Source organism: Oratosquilla oratoria, chromosome 30 (assembly GCF_046742065.1).
Source record: "Oratosquilla oratoria isolate Oo_2021 chromosome 30, ASM4674206v1, whole genome shotgun sequence".
NCBI lineage: Eukaryota > Metazoa > Arthropoda > Malacostraca > Stomatopoda > Squillidae > Oratosquilla > Oratosquilla oratoria.
This window is the reverse complement of record NC_134806.1, coordinates 20,460,858-20,478,722: the sequence shown is the minus strand read 5'-3', so window position 1 is coordinate 20,478,722 and position 17,865 is coordinate 20,460,858.

The window sequence follows — 17,865 nt, the reverse complement described above, 5'->3', positions numbered from 1 at the left end:
ATAATTATTTTTTCTTGAGGATTTTAACACCTCATCAGTAGGTATTACTTTATGATTATAATCAATTTCAATTATAACATAAGCTTTACACCACTTCTTCTCTATCAAATATTGAATGAAGATATATTTAATTCGTACACATAATTGTTGATGTTTAGTGAATCTCTAGCTGAGCGTTTAGTTTGATAACTAGATAGAATATTTAATCCTTTTAAGCATGTTTATAACTGTTTCGTATCAATAAGTTTCCTACTTTATCTTAGTAGAATCTCTTTGCCTCAGATATACAACTGCTATAAGTAATTACGGACAAAAATAGCAAAAGCCATTTTTACAATTGAACAAATTTTTTGTTTCTTAATATCTTGAACCTACGGTTTAATAATAGAGTACACTGTTACATCCTTTGTGGAAACAACCAAATCTACACAGAAATCACTATGATAGAATTGCGTCGAAATTAGTATCGATATTATGAGCATAATTACATAATACACTTCTCTATACATTCAAAAGAGTCTTGCAACAATAAAAATAAAAAATAAAATAAACCCGTACTCATACACAAGTGAATTCATTTCTATGTGAACGCGCTTACATTGTGAACGCCCCAACATGGAAAGATTGTCCATATGCTCTCCAGGGTGGTAGGAAATATTCAATTCATGTACAAGTGTCACTCGAAACTCAACAACCTAAGCACTGGACCTTACGATAAAATAGAAAGTGATAAGAGACGGAGAACTTCTATTCAAATGGATTACAAATACAAATGGATAACAATTCCCCCATAAGCGTTTTATGGATAACATCCATTATCCCATATTCCCTCTGCATTCTCCCCTCTCCCCTCTCTCGTCTCCCCCCCCCTCCCCTGTCCCACTTCTCCTCATCCTTCTGACATCTTACCCCTCACTTCTTCCTTTAGTCTTCTCCCCTTTCTTCTCTTCCCTCTCCACATTCCCCTCACTTTTAACCCACTTCCCTTCACACTTTACCCTCTTCCCTCCCCTCTCTCCTCTTCCCTCTCCCCCTCCTCTCACTCCACCCTTTCTGTACTTCTTTTCTTCCACTCTACCCCCCTCTCCCCTCTCCCCTCTCCCTCTCCCCTCCTCTTCTCTCTCACTTCTCTTCTCTCCACTTTCCCCTTCCTACTTTCCTCTGTAGTCTCTCCCATTTCCCTTCCCTCAACATTCTTTTTCCCTTTTCAAAACCTTTCCCATTTTCCCTCTCCCCACTTCTCTTTCTCCTCTCCATTTCTCTCTTTCACCTCTCCTCTCCCCCCCTCTCCCCTCTTCCCCGTTCCTTCTTCCTTCTGACCTATTCCATTTCCTCTCTCCCTTCCCCATCACTCCGGTCCTTCTTCCCCTTTCTTCCCCTCAAAAACACTCTCCCCATACCTCTTCACTTTCTCTTCTTCCCTCTCTATTCTCTTCTTCCCCCTCCTTTCTCCCCTCTCTCTTTTTCCCTCTTCTCCACTCCACCCTTCTCTCTCCTCTTTTTCCTATTCCCTCTATCCTTTCCCCTCTTCCTTAGCCCTCCTTCCATCTCCCTTCTCTTGTTTTCTCTCTTCTCTCTACCCTCCTCCCTCTCTCCTCTCATCCTCCATATCCATCTCCCCTTCCCCACTCTCTTTCACTCTTTTGACCCCTCCCCCCTCTCGTACACCTTCTCATCTACCTTCTCCACTTTTCCCTTTCCATAGCTCTCCTCTCTCCTCTCTCCTCTCCCCTCATTCCTCATCCCTCACGCCTCTTTCCTTCCCCTCTACCCTCACACTTCTCTCTTTATCCTTCTCTCAACCCTTTCTCATCAGCTCTATCTTTCTTCCCCTTTCCTCTCTGTACTTTACTCTTCCATATTTCTTCTCCGTTTTCCTTTTCCTTTTTCTTTTCTGCTCTTTTACATAGCTCGTCTTTACTCTCCCTCCGCCTCATCCCTCTCCCCTTCTCTCACCTTCTATCATTTACCTCTCACCTCTCCTCTTTTCTCTCTCCCGTCTCTCGTTTCCCCCCTCTCTTCCCCATTCTCCTTTGTCCACTTTCCCTACCTCTTCTTCTCTCTTCTTGCTTTCTTCCTTTTCCTTCTCTCCTTATTCAGTTCTCTCTTTCTCTTCTTTCTTAACCTTTATTACCCTCTTCCTCCTCTCACCTATCCTCTTTCTCTCTCACCTCTCAAGTCTCCCTCTTCCACTTCTCTCTCTCAGTTCTCCTCTCCTTTCTCTCCCCTCTTTCGTATTTTTTTCATTCTTGTCTTATTTCATTTCTTCTTCTCTTTTGCTTCCTCTCACTTTACATTTCCTTTGTACTTGTAAGTTGCCATTTTAAGCTTAATCTTTTGCAGACATTTATCTAATTTGTCTAATTTTCTTTCTTTTACTGTGATTTAGCTCATTTTACACAACCATTTTTCTCTTGTTCTTTCTAGACTCATTTCCACGTTGATTAATTCTTATTTACTTTGTTTTATTTTTCCTCATATTTTACATTTTGTTCACGTTTGCATCTATTCTTCTTCCTTTCCTCTTCCTTCCTTTCTTCTTGGCCCTCAGTCATCACAACTAATTCTTGTCTTTTTCTTTGGTGCTTCATCCAGTTTCTCCAAGAATTTAGCTTCCTTTTCCTACAAAATGTTATTAATGTGTAGTCACAGAAAAATTGGCGTGATTATATGTCGTAAGGACAACTCCCTTAAGCCTACAGTCATTGATATGTATATTCAGACTTTTTGTTTTAAGATTTCAGCCCTTACTCGCTGTGCGAGGTGGATAGGCATTTGTCGGAGTTCGGGAGTTGAAGACCAAATGCCCTCACTGATCCCATCACGCGCGGGACTCGAACCACGATACAACTGACTCTCCACACCTAGACGCCGGTGCCAGATAACTAATGATACATAAAAATCAAGCTAATAATAATAAACAGACAAACAAAAACAAATAAACAAAAAATGTTCAACTCTTGGGATTCTGCAAAGGTGCGTCATAGGCTAATGTTACGAACTTGTTGACGAACTTGAGGCATGGAAAGAGTCTCCATCGATCAAGAGTCTGTTTTCCCCCAGCTGAGCAGAACCTTCCGACGTCAGTAATCCGCGTCACCAAGCGAGCCACTTCTTTACGAAATTATCGTCATCCGACTGAACCCCAAAACTTCAAATAGAACTTCGAACAAAACTTCGAAATCGGTGTACAGTTCCCCCCCCCCCCCGACTGAATAAAATCGTCTTACATTAACCAGGATAGCTATGAGATGTCAGTAGCAATAAAAAAAGGTTAATCAATAACCATTTTGCTGTGGAAGGGCTCATCTTTAGTTGAATAAAATCGCTTGGCTACAGCTAAAATTAATGCTCCAGTTATCAGGTCCCTGTTGATTGGATGACATGCTCTAGAGCTTCTAGTGTGACTAACTGGAGCTTCTGGTGTGACTTACTAGAGTTTCTAGTATGACTAACTACAGTTTCTAATGAGACTAATTAGAGTTTCTAGTGTGAATAACTAGGGTTTTTAGTGACTAAATAAAGTTTTTAGCGTGACTAACTAGAGTTTCTAATGTGACTAACTAGAGTTTCTAATGTGACTAATTAGAGTTTCTAAGAGTTTCTAGTGTGACTAACTAGATTTTCTAAGATTTTCTAGTATGACTAACTAGGGTTTCTAGTGTGACTTACTAGAGTTTCTAGTGTGACTAACTAGAGTTTCTAGTGTGACTAACTAGAGTTTCTAGTGTGACTAATTCGATTTTCTAGTGTGAATAACTAGAGTTTCTAGTGTGACTAACTAGAGTTTCTAGTGTGACTAACTAGAGTTTCTAGTGTGACTAACTAGAGTTTCTAGTGTGACTAACTAGAGTTTCTAGTGTGACTAATTCGATTTTCTAGTGTGACGGACTAGATTTTCTAGTGTGACTTACCAGAGTTTCAAGTGTAACTAACTAGTTTCTAGTGTGACTAACTAGATTTTCTAGTGTGACTTACTAGAGTTTCTAGTGTGACTAATTAGAGTTTCTAGTGTGACTAATTAGTTTCTAATGTGACTTACTAGAGTTTCTAGTGTGACTAACTAGAGTTTTTAGTGTGACTAATTAGATTTTTAGTGTGACTTACTAGAGTTTCTAGTGTGACTAGCAAGAGTTTCTAGTGTGACTAACTAGAGTTTCTAGTGTGACTGGCTAGAGTTTCTAGTGCGACTAATTAGAGTTTTTAGTGTGGCTATCTAGAGTTTCTAGTGTGACTAACTAGAGTTTCTAGTGTGACTTACTAGAGTTTCTAGTGTGACTATATAGAGTTTCTAGTGTGACTTAACAGAGTTTCTAAGAGTTTCTGGTGTGACCAACTAGAGTTTCTAGTGTGACCAACTAGAGTTTCTAGTGTGACTAACTATAGTTTCTAGTATGATTAACTAGAGTTTCTAGTGTGACTTAATAGAGTTTCTATTGTGACTTATTAGAGTTTCTAGTGTGACTTATTAGAGTTTCTAGTGTGACCTACTAGAGTTTCTAGTATGACTTATTAGAGTTTCTAGTGTGACTTACTAGAGTTTCTAGTGTGACTAACGCTGAATTATTTTATTCAGTTAAAGGAGTGCCATAGGATCTAGATCACTAGTTGCCAACATTTCTAACTTCGGTTCTTCCCTTCAACTAATTTAAACAAACAAATATCCTACTCTGTGTGAAATACAAGAAAAACACGAAATCCACTCTCTTGGTGGCATTGACAGCATAATTAACAAATTGCATATTAAAGATTTCTTTCTTTAGTTAGTATCCAAAATGAGAAGAAAAAAATTACTTTCTTATGAATACAAATAACAATGAAAAATAGTGAATTAAATTTTGTTGATTTAGATATCTAGAAGGATGGGGGAACTGAATTAAATTTTTTTGCTTTAGATATTTAGTAGTATGTGTAAAACTGCTTTTCGATATTCAGTCCTTCAGAATAACCTCCTTCATTATTCTAAAATCATGTAATTTCTCATTAAGTTGAAATGAATGAGCATAGTGACCTTTTTCATTTAGCCTTGTAACATATCATTAAGGTAATGGATTCCACTTGGGCTGGGTAGCTGAAACTCAGCAATTTCTTTATCGTTTTATGATGAAAATATATATAAAAATTTTGCTGTGATGTAGACATATGTTTTGTTTAAAAAAAGATAACATATTACCCAATAGATAATTACACAGCTGTGAAGAAAATATAAAGCTGCGACAGAGTATTATTACTCTGTTTGACCTCATTGATTAAGTGATTAATTAATTTCTCCTTCTCTATCACCATCTTCACCTTTCAGTAAATCTCTCTCCCCCTCCCCTTTCCCTCCCTCTTCCCCTCTATCTCTCCCCCCTTCCCTTCCCCTCCCCTCCCCTTCCCCCCCTTCTCTTACTCTTCTGTCTATCTCTTTCATCTCCCTGTCTCTTAATTAGCGTCATGGACATTTTCGCTAAAACATCTCCTCACTTGTTCGTATTATCTCGAAATTCCCATCTCGCATCATAATCTCCCTTTTATGCTTCTCTTGTTTTTTTTTTTCTGTATCGCAATTTATTCCAGGTGTAACATTTATCATATATATTTATTCATCATTTATTTATTTATTTATTTGTTTATTTGGTTGATTGACCGATTGATTAAATGATTGATTGATTGATTGATTGATTTATTTATTTATTCACTTATCTATTTATTTATTTATTTATATATTCATTTATCCATGTATCTATTAAATAATTAATTGATCTTTTCATATATTTTTCTACCTATCTATCTATCTATCTATCTATCTATCTATATACATATGTATGTATGTGTGTGTGTGTGTGTGTGTGTGTGTGTGTGTGTGTGTGTGTGTGTGTGTGTGTGTGTGTGTGTGTGTGTGTGTGTGTGTGTGTGTGTGTGTGTGTGTGTGTGTGTGTATGTTTGTGTGTGTATGTGTGTGTGTGTGTGTGTATGTGTGTGTGTGTGTGTGTGTGTGTGTGTGTGTGTGTGTGTGTGTGTGTGTGTGTGTGTGTGTGTGTGTGTGTGTGTGTGTGTGTGTGTGTATACGTACAGTATATGAATATATATTAATTTACTTATTTACTTATCTATTCATTTATTTTTTTCTTATTTACTTTATCTTTTGTGGCTGTCCTTTTCGGAATCTCCTAATAAAACTCGCTTTCAGAACAATCCAGTATTTTCTTTTTCATTGCAACCGCTACTACTCAGCCCCAGTTTGAGACTTATCTGTGCCAAGCCACTGGCTTGTCGGTCTCATTAGTCCTGCCTTGATTATTTCCTCGTAAGTTTTCTGGAAAGTTCGATAGTCTGATAATGAGCTGTTCTGCCTTATCTGCCTCGGTATTTCTCCTAGGTAGCCTTCCGCCTCACACATGAGCCAACCTGAATGGTCCTCCTGGATGGGATCGTCCATGATTAGAAGAGGAGAGCCTGTGTTCAGATCCCTCGGACGGAAAGTGGCTTTTGGAGAACCTTCCCCTCTTGAAGAACCTCTCGACTTCGGAGCTCTAATTAAATCGAAGTTCGTCGTAAAGGAAGACACGAACTGGCTGATCGAAACAGTTGCAGATGTCGTGTTGGTCGATTCAAGGCCGAGTATTAGTTCGACTTTCTTCTTTCTTCTTCTTCTTCTTCTTCTTCTTCTTCTTCTTCTTCTTCTTCTTCTTCTTCTTCTTCTTCTTCTTCTTCTTCTTCTTCTTCTTCTTCTTCTTCTTCTTCTTCTTCTTCTTCTTCTTCTTCTTCTTCTTCTTCTTCTTCTTCTTCGTCTTCTTCTTCTTCTTCTTCTTCTTCTTCTTCTTCTTCTTCTTCTTCTTCTTCTTCTTCTTCTTCTTCTTCTTCTTCTTCGTCTTCTTCTTCTTCTTCTTCTTCTTCTTCTTCTTCTTCTTCTTCTTCTTCTTCTTCTTCTTCTTCTTCTTCTTCTTCTTCTTCTTCTTCTTCTTCTTCTTCTTCGACTTTCTTCATCTTTTCTTTTTCTTCTTCTTCTTCTTCTTCTTCTTCTTCTTCTTCTTCTTCTTCTTCTTCTTCTTCTTCTTCTTCTTTCTTCTTTCTTCTTCTTCTTCTTCTTTCTTCTTCTTTCTTCTTCTTCTTTCTTCTTCTTCTTCTTCTTCTTCTTCTTCTTCTTCTTCTTCTTCTTCTTCTTCTTCTTCATCTTTTTCTTTGATTTCTAAAAGTATTATTGACCGACAGTCTGGCTATCACATCTGATTGAGTAATAGAATATAGACGACGATGAGGATGAGGGGTAAGAATGAATGTATGGTTGCATAAGTATGAGTATGTGCATGATAATGATTATGAGTATGAGTATGAGTATGACTATGAGTATGGGTATGAGCATGACTACGACTATGAGAGATGAAAATGAATGTATGATTGCATAAATATGAGCATGTGTATGATAATGATTATGATTATGATTATGACTATGACTATGAGTATTAGTATTAGTATTAGTATTAGTATTAGTATTAGTATTAGTATTAGTATTAGTATTAGTATTAGTATTAGTACTAGTATTAGTATTAGTATTAGTATTAGTATTAGTATTAGTATTAGTATTAGTATTAGTATTAGTATTAGTATTAGTATTAGTATTAGTATTAGTATTAATGTTAGTATTAGTATTAGTATTAGTATTAGTATTAGTATTAGTATGAAAATGAGTACGAGTATGACTATGACTATGAGAGATAAAAATGAATGTATGATTGCATAAGTATGATTATGTGTATGATAATGATTATGATTATGAGTATGAGTATTAGTATGAGTATAAGTATGAATATGAGTATGGGTATGGATATGTGTATGAGTATGAATATAAGTATAATTATGAGTGTGAATATGAGTATGATTATGGGTATGAGTATGAGTATGAATATGAGTATTAATAATTGTATGATTATGAATATGAGTATGAGTATGAGTGTGAATATGAGTATGAGCATGAGTACGAGTATAACTATGGGTATGAGTATGAGTACCAGTATGAGTATGAATAAATATGAATGTAATAATGACCATGATTGTGATTAAGCATAAACATGAGTATAAGTACTTGTATAATAACGTTCGTGAGGATGACAAGAGCAATAGTAATGCGAATAAGGATGAAGAGAAGCTGTGACGACATCTTGACAGGTTTTGAGAGAGGCAGAGAGTAAAACACACAAATGAAACGAGAATTTATTCTTTAACTAGTTCCGTACTATGGTGCTTCTTCAGGAAGAATGTTACTCTAAAGAAAATATTGGTAATGAATACAGAAAATGTGTGGGTAATGAACTCAGACCTATCCTAGTTCATTACCCACGCATTTCTGTATTTATTGCCTGTATTTTCTGTAGTGTAACATTCTTTCTGAAGAAGCACCATAGTGTGAAACTAGTTTAAGAATAAACTCTCTTTCTATCTGTGTGTTTTCCTCTCTGCCTCTCTCACAAAGAGGGATTGTGGGAATGACTCTCAATGACTCCCTCTCTAACCATGGAGTGGGTTAGGCAGCGAAACAAGGTTCGAATCCCTCCCACTCCTCATTACCTTAGTATTCAATCTTGAACTCTTTGCAATACTCACTGCTTCGTATATTATCCACATCTACCCCACCTTGTATCGTACATAAGCATACCAGATTCACAAAGTACTTTACAAGTCAAGTCGCCCACTGGCACATAAAACCCATTCATGCATCATCTAGATCTCTATTTGTGTCAATTCTGTATAATTCTGCTTGGTGCCAAGTTTTACGATTGGTAATGCTAAAGATATAGCAAGGGCGTTTGTAGCAACACCCAACAAATAATCTAATAACAATCAAACCCCATATATATATCCATAACCATCTTCATATCAGTTTAACCAATACGTCGAAACATCATTAGCAAGACCCCCAAAAAAGAACAATCCCGTCTCACACAAGGTCATTTCATGACGGGAAACGATACTTTCATTCACAAACGCAAAGCTCTTAAACACATTGGTACATACATACATACATATACCAAGGCTTTTTCCCCTTTCCAAGGGAGGTAGCCAAAAAAGGGAAAGGCATAAAAACACTCCCACCCATTTCATCCCTAAATACACTCCACACCCCTCCCACCCTTCCTGCCCAATTTACACAACACCCCACAACAACAACCTACTCTGTCATTTAACCCATAAAATACCAATGACTGTACACTAAATCTCGGACAACAGAACGCCAATTCTTCTATCACCTCTCCACGACTTCCAAAAGAACACAGAAAAAAGCCAAAACACAGTCAACTGAACTATAAACAGTTAACCAAACTATAAATATCCTTGATTAACCAAACCAGCATATTAGATATAAAATGACGCCTGGCAGTGTGGACGAGATTACCCACGAAGATAGAAGCGCTGGTAATTAGAGTCCACCACAACTGAGAATGAGAATGTGAATGAAAATGGGAAAGAGAATGAAAATACAAATGTGATCGCGAATGAGGAGATGGAGTGTGAGTGTGAGTGTGAGTGGTGACGATGACGAAATAGTGACGAAAAAGATGACGATAAAGGTACCGATGACGATAATGTCGAGGAGGATGAGAAGGAGGTAGGGAAGGAGGAAAGAGGAGGGCAAGGAGAAGGAGGAAAGAGGAGGACAAGGAGAAGGAGGAGGAGGGAGAAGAAGAAAACGAAGAGGAGGAAGAGTAGAAAGAAGAGGAGGAAGAGTAGAAAGAAGAGGAGGAAGAGTAGAAAGAAGAGGAGGAAGAGTAGAAAGAAGAGGAGGAAGAGTAGAAAGAAGAGGAGGAAGAGTAGAAAGAAGAGGAGGAAGATAAAGAGGAGGTAGAGGAGAATAAAGAGGAAGAGGAAGAGGAAAAGGAAAGGGAATGAAGAGGATGATGAGGAAGGAGAGGAAAATGAGGAAGAGGGTAAAAGGAAGAGGAAAAGGAAATTAGAAGAGTAGAAGGAGGAGGAGGAGGAGGAGGAGGAGGAGGAGGAGGAGCAAGAAGTGAAACGACAGCCACAGAAGCAACAACAACAATAACAAAATAAGCTGCAATAGCAACAAGAACAAAAAACAAACAGACAACAATAACAGCAATAAAAACAACAACGACGGAAACAGCAACGGACAACAGCGACGAAAACAACATCAAGAGTACCAACAACCGCAGCAACAAAGGCAAGACCAAGAGCAAGATCAAGAGCAAGATCAAGATAAAGATCAAGAGGAAGATAAAGAGCAGGATCAAGAGCATCGGCGACGATAGTGACAGCAAGAGTAGGAAGGAGTTTCAGGAAGAGGAAGAGAAGGAGTAGGGACAGCAGGGGAGTAGTGGGGTCATGGAGTACAGAAGCAGCGAGGGGAGTAGGAGTAGTAGTAGTAGTATAGTATAGTAGTAGTAGTAGTAGTAGTAGTAGTAGTAGTAGTAGTAGTATAGTAGTAGTAGTAGTAGTAGTATAGTAGTAGTAGTAGTAGTAGTAGTAGTAGTAGTAGTAGTAGTATAGTAGTAGTAGTAGGAGGAGGAGGAGGAGGAGTGAAAGGATAAACAAGAGGAAGAAGATAATATGTACGACAATGTTTTTGGTAATCATCACCACTATAGAAACGATCTTGTCACACAGAAGGTTAATAAACCCCCCCACCACACATGAGTAGGTGCCTGTTTCAAAGAGTCAAAACTTCTCTGATGAGGAGAAGAGTAAGAGATGATGCAATGGAAGCATTTTTTTTTTTTTTTTTTTTTTTTACAAAAGCACGATAGTATCCTACCAATCCTAGGAAATAAAATATTACCCAAAATCAGTCATACAATGTATAACTTGTAATGCAATAAAAAATCAACCAAACTTAATCTTATAAAATGTTATCAGTTACACAGAAGAAAGATAACCCTAACTATATATACACCACATTACTTGTATCAAAAATACAATGATAATGCACTAGATAAATTATAAATGGAAGTTGACTGACATTAATTATACAGTATATAGTTAGTAACACAAAAGGATTATAGTAAGCTCTTTGAGTAGGTAGAGCAAACGGTGCTATTATTTATTACTCTAGCTGGCTTATGGTATTTATGGAGAGATAAAGTGCCTTTCTCGTAGTGAGAATATAACATTTTCTATTTATATGAACACAAAGAAAAATATAAAAAAAAACGAAAAACTGAAATTAATTGAAACCTTAGCGTTAGAAGCAAACTATTTATGAGTGAAGAAGTATCTTTTCCAAGTAAAAAAATGCATCGGATTCACAAGCCTAATGCATAGAGTAGACGTTTTCTTTTTTAAAATCTTGCTTTCTTTTACTTATCTCCTTTTTCTTTCCTAATTTCTGTCTCTCTATTTATTCATTGTTTATTACTTGTGATATCTTCTATCCTTCTTTGAAACCTCCACTCATCCATTTCTATAATCTCCTCTTCACCTCACTATTCTTCCTCTCGTCTTACACGTTACCATCCTGTCTTCCTGTATTTCCTCCTTTTATTCTTTTATTTTCTCCTTCTTTCCTTTCTCCTATTTTTATCACCTTCTCTCCCTTCACCTTTTCTCTCCCTCTCCTCCCCTCTTTATCCTTTTCTTCGTCTTTTGTTTCCTCCTCTATCTCTACTCTATTTTTCTTCCATTTTCTTATTTCCTTTCTTATTCCACTTTTGCTTCCCTTCCCTGTAATCTCTCTCTTTACGCCTTTTTCTTAACCACTGCCTTATAATCTTTTCTTTCCATCTTTCTTTTCTTTTCTTTTCTCCTTCCTCTCATTCTCATCCTCCCCTCTTCCCTCCTCCCTCTTTCTTACATCATTCTCATATCCTATCTATCTATCTCTATATCTATCTATCTATCTATCCATCCATCCATCTCTCTCTCTCTCTCTCTCTCTCTCTCTCTCTCTCTCTCTCTCTCTCTATATATATATATATATATATATATATATACCAAGAGCTTTCCCCCCCTTATAAGGAGGGTAGCCAAGTCAAAGGTACAAAACCCACTCCCACCAATTCCACTCCCCTCCACCACCCTTCCCTCTCTCTCATCTTAGCTTCTCATGGATGACGGGTCATACCTGTATCCCACCCATTGCTCTGGGTCAGAAACAATGTAGCAAGGCATAGTACATCCACAGCAGGGCTGCTTCACTTAATCGGCAACCCTTCCCCTCTCCGTCCTCTTATACAAAAAAAAGGGAGAACTCCCTTTGCGTTACTTTAAAGTATCATTCACACATAAGTACCCTACCCCTTCCTTTCCTTGCATAACAGTATCGCCTATATACAACCATTCTTCACTCACACCTATCACCAGCCTTCTCCCTTTCCTTGCTCAACAGACATTCCTCTCTTGCTCAACACCCCATCCATCCATCTCATCCTCGGCCGTCCCCCTCAAATTCATCCCCTCTACCTTTGCCTTCCACACCTCTTTTACTAATCTTTCTTCACTCGTTTTTTCCATGTGTCCAAACCAGACAAATAATCTTTCATCAGCCCTATCTGTCATCTCCCTCTCCATTCCCGCTCTCTTCCTCACCTTGGCATTTTTCATTCATATCCTGTACTTTCATTTATTACTATTCTACCTTACTTTCCTCGCATTTCCTTCCTCTCCTGTCTCCCTCTACTTCTTCCTCATCTTCATTCTAGTCCAATGGTTGTTTTCCTCCATTAATAATTCTTCCATTCTCCCAGCCTTCACTCATTTCATTCGTCACCTTTCATTTTCTTTCCTTATTTTCTCTTTCGGTTCTTCTCCATTACTTCCCTTGCCCGTTCCTTACCATTTTCGTCCACTTCCTTCCTCCTCTCTCCTCCACCTCTCTCTTTTCCGTTCTCATTCTCTTTTTCCTACTCCTCTTTATCCCCATCCCATCCTTCCCTCTCTCCTTTCCTTCCATCTCTTTCCCCTTTACCCCACCAGTCGGCTACCACATCCCTTCTTTCATTCCTTGTTTCTATTATCTACATAAGAAAATAACATAAGAATGAAGGAGACTGCAAGAGACCATAAGGCCTACACTAGGCAGCTCCGTATCCATCACCACCTGTCATCCCTATCCATAAAGTTGCCTAATCGTTTCTTAAAACAACTGATAGTTTCAGCGCTTACTACATGGTTACTAAGTTTATTCCATTCGTCGACCACCCTATTAGTAAACCAATTTTTGCCTATTTCCTGTGTTGGTGTGGTGTAGAATTGTATTTTGTTGTTTTGTTATTTATTGTATTATTTATATTATGTTATTATGATTTTATATTATAAGATTTGGTTGTGTTGTATATCGCAGATGCGATGCGCGCCTTTGTTTTGGCGCGAATTGGAGAGCATGGTGTCAGTATCGAAGACGGCCTTGTGTTTGTGTAATTTTGTGTGTGTATCCAAATATAAACTTTACGTCTTTAATTGCGCACTCATTAGCCACCCCAATACATTCCTTTTTAGATCTAAATTTGTCCAGTTTATAACCATTACTGCGAGTCCTGCCCTGTTGTTTTAATATGATGATCTTGTTTGCATCACCCCTTGTCTAACTCCCACTACTCCCTTTCCAGCCACTTCCCCTCACCTCCTCCGTCTCCTCGCCTCAGTCTAGGTACACGCAGGTCAATTCGCCTGATTGCAAAATAATTGATTCCACATTTATCTTTTTCCTTCGATGTAATACAATTTTTTCTGATCAGTTACTTCCCTCAGTCCAGCTTTTATTGCGGATGTTGCTCCTTCATTTCTGCGTTTTCATCCTCCACTCCCCCTCCTTCATCTTTTCTCCTCCTTAAATACTTTTTTTTTCTCTTATTCTTTATTCTTTTTCTTATCTTCCTCCTCCTTAGTAGCTTTCTCATATCTTGTTAACTTCCCGACCTTCGTTTTTCCTCGTCACTCCTTCGCTACGCCCCCCTCTTCCTCCTCCTCCACCACTTCTTCTTCCTCCTCCTCTTTCCCCATCCAGGAAGGGCCTTAATTTCCCATCTTCTTTGTCTTTTCTTTTCTTGACAAAGACGCATAGAAACCAACTCAAGCTCCCTCCGTCGTTCTGACAGTGAGCTTCAGGTCCGGATTTATACTAAAACTAAGACTGAGAGTGGGACAGGGAATGAGACTGAGAAAAATCGAACACTGAGACCGGGGCTCAGATTGAGTATGAATCAGTATGTGAATGAGACTGAGGCTGAGAATTCAGACTTGAGACCTAATATTTGCAACTTGAGACTTGAAACTTGAGATCTAAGACCTGAGTTTTGAGAGTCGACTATTGAAACTTGAAATTAATACTAACACTACGACTGACACTAAGATTAAGACTAAGACACAAACTAAAACTTAGATTAAAACTGAGACCAAAATTATGCCTAGGTCTAAGACTATGACTAAGACAACGACAAAAAGACAAAACAAAGACAAAAACTAAAACAAAGACGAAGACAAAGACAAAACAGAGACAAAAACATAGCTAAAGACAAAGAAAAAAGCAAAGAATAAGACTCAGGGTAAGACTGAGATTAAGACTATGACTATGACTAAAACTAAGACTAAGATTAAGACTAGGATTGAGACTAAGACCAAGGCTAAGACTAAGACAACCACTAAGACTAAGACTAAAACTAAGACTAAGACTACGATTAGGACTAAGACTTAGACTAAGATTAGGATTAAGACTAAGATTAAGACTAAGACTAAGGCTAAGACCAAGACTAAAATTAAGACTAAGACTAAGACTCAAATTATGAATATCATTAAGACTAAGACTGAGACCGAGACTAAAACTAAGACAAAGACTAATACTAGTACTAAGACTAAGACTATGAATAAGACCAAGACTAAGATTAAGACTAAGATCATGAATATGACTAAGGCTAAGACTAAGACTAAGATTAGGACTAAGACTAAGACTAAGACTAAGAATATGACTAAGACTAAGACTAATAGTAAGATTAAGATTATGACTAAGACTAAAACTAAGACTAAGACTAATATTAAGACTAAGACTAAGACTAATATTAAGACTAAGACTAAGACTAATATTAAGACCAAGACTAAGACTAAGACTAACACTAAGACTAAGATTTAGAATGAGGTCGTAACGGAAACTGTGACTGAGACTAAGACTGAGATTGAGATTGAGACTGAGACTTTGACTGAAATTTAGACAGAGACTACGATCAAGATTGAGTCTCGGGCTGTGGATAGGACTTAAACTGAGAATGAAACTGAGACAAGGGACGAGACTCGAAAAGAAATTAAGAATGAAACAAAATTGAAAACGTCACTAAGATTGAAATTGAGAACGAGATTGAAGCTTTACAGTTCGGCTATCACTGAAGCAGAGATTAAGACTAACGCAGTTTTTTTTCTTTTTGTACTCTGAAGATTTATTGATGCCCGAAAACGTTTAGGATTTCGTTCTATTGACTTCATTGTGGTTTCTGTAAAGAAAAAATAAAAAAATAAAAATTAAATATATATGTATACATATATATATATATATATATATATACATAAACGCACACACATACATACACACGCACATACACACATACACATACACACACACACACACACACACACACACACACACACACACACACACACACACACACACACACACACACACACACACACACACACACACACACACACACACACACACACACACACACACACACACACACACACACACACACACATTATTTGGCGTTTAATTGATCCCTTCAATTATAATGATTGGAACTTTTTCTTTTCCTGGCTGTGATCTGGCTATTTTATTTAGGTTCAAGACTTCTCCGTGGCAATGGAAAAAACGAAAGCTTGTCTTGATTATTCTCTGCCATAGCAAATTATATATTTTTCTAATCCGAACATCGGTTGGATGTTTTATTCGTCGCTATGCCATTTCCCTCGCGAGCAAAAGGAGAATGGGAGAATTGTAGCGCCCTGCAACCCGGACAAGCTTAATTAAGGCCTAATTAGTTCCCTGCAGGTCCTAATTAAGAAGACAGTGACGTGAAATAAGGTATGGTTTAGTCTGGGTTAGGTTTCATTACACAAGACTGGAGCAGGTATGGTTACATTGGGTTTAGTTAGGTTTGGTTTGGTTCGATTAGGTTAAGTTAAACTGGGTTAGGTTAAGGTCCGATATTGGGTTAGTTATAGGCAAATCTATGTTAAGATTTATTAGATTAGGTTAGGTTAAACTGGGTTAGGTTAAGGTCCGATATTGGGTTAGTTATAGGCAAATCTATGTTAAGGTTTATTAGATTAGGTTAGGTTAGGTAAGGTGTGGGAAGAATAAGTGAGGTATGATAAGGTTTTATTAGACTTAGGAAATATTAAGTATGGTTAGATGTGTTTTGTAGATTCTCTTTTTAGTAATGTCAAACGATTTAATTCAGCTGAGGGATGACCATAATGCAAAACGAGGTCTTGTTGTGGTGTATATACATGCAAATGGCATTGTACGATTGTCATACATGCCTTCCCTTTTTGTATATAAATGATATGTAATTCATATAGATTTATTGAAAATGTTGTATTGATCGGTTTACACGTGCCAATTTGCGAAAGAACTGTCATGCGTACGTGTATGTTTTCCCGCGCGAAGTAAGCTTGGCGTCAAAGGCAGTCTCGATTTTGCCTCCGAAGTGTCCGTACGCTAGTCTTTGTTGTGCTGATAATTTATGTAATTCATATAGATTTATTGAAAATGTTGTATTGATCGGGTTACACGTGCCAATTTGCGAAAGAACTGTCATGCGGACGTGTATGTTTTCCCGCGCGAAGTAAGCTTGGCGTCAAAGGCAGTCTCGATTTTGCCTCCGAAGTGTCCGTACGCTAGTCTTTGTTGTGCTGATTAATTTAGATATTCCATTCAAATTCGTTTCATTAGCCACAATATAACAGTCTTGATCGATCTATATCCCATTTCTTCAAGAGTGAACCTTTCAGCTTCATAAAATCGTCTGGGCATTGATGGAAGATATGTAAATTACGTCATGATGAAGAAAAATGTTTTCTCAATAATTACCTCCGCTTCTATCCACCTGGTAGTCTATCATCAAATCACGTCTAAGGTCTTTATCAGTTTCTAACACCCTAAGCCTTGTTTCCCACAATTGGAAAATAATATTATAAATAAACATATCCGTATTTTTCGACCATTTTCTATGGTCCTCTACGGCTGAAGAGGACCACGGAATGTGGTCGAAAAATACGGATCTATTTATTTCAAATTTCCGATAGTGGAAGACAAGTCTTATCTCACTAATGTGCTACGACATTACTCTTTTCTAACATTTTGTTTAACATTTAACACTTTGTTTCATACAAGAAATGACAACCGATGACTGATCTCCTATTCATATTAGCCGGCAACACAGAGACTTCATTCATCTACCACAGTTGTTTTTAGATAAGTGCCTCAATACCCCAAGGGACATCGAAACCGTTTCTTTAGGGTATCCAAAAAGGTTTCTTAGGAAATATTAAGTTAATGAGACGTGCAAGAATTTTACTCTACTGATTTATTTACTGAAAATAAAAAATAAAAAGTCTCTAGGAATCAGCTGTTTGTTCATAGCCGTCCTGTTCTCTCTCTCTCTCTCTCTCTCTCTCTCTCTCTCTCTCTCTCTCTCTCTCTCTCTCTCTCTCTCTCTCTCTTTTTACAATAAATTAAAAGTTAAAAGTCAGGAGCAGTGAGGTAATAATGTTGGACAGTGGGTATTAGGCTGACTTGGAACTGATCTGAAAAACTTTAAGATCCACTGATCATCTTGACGCTGGTACGAGTACCTTGGTAGACTCGCTCACCTGAACTCTCATATTAATATTTGTATTCCCTTTCGTCGTTTGCGTCCGTCTCGTTATGATGCTTACTGTCATCAT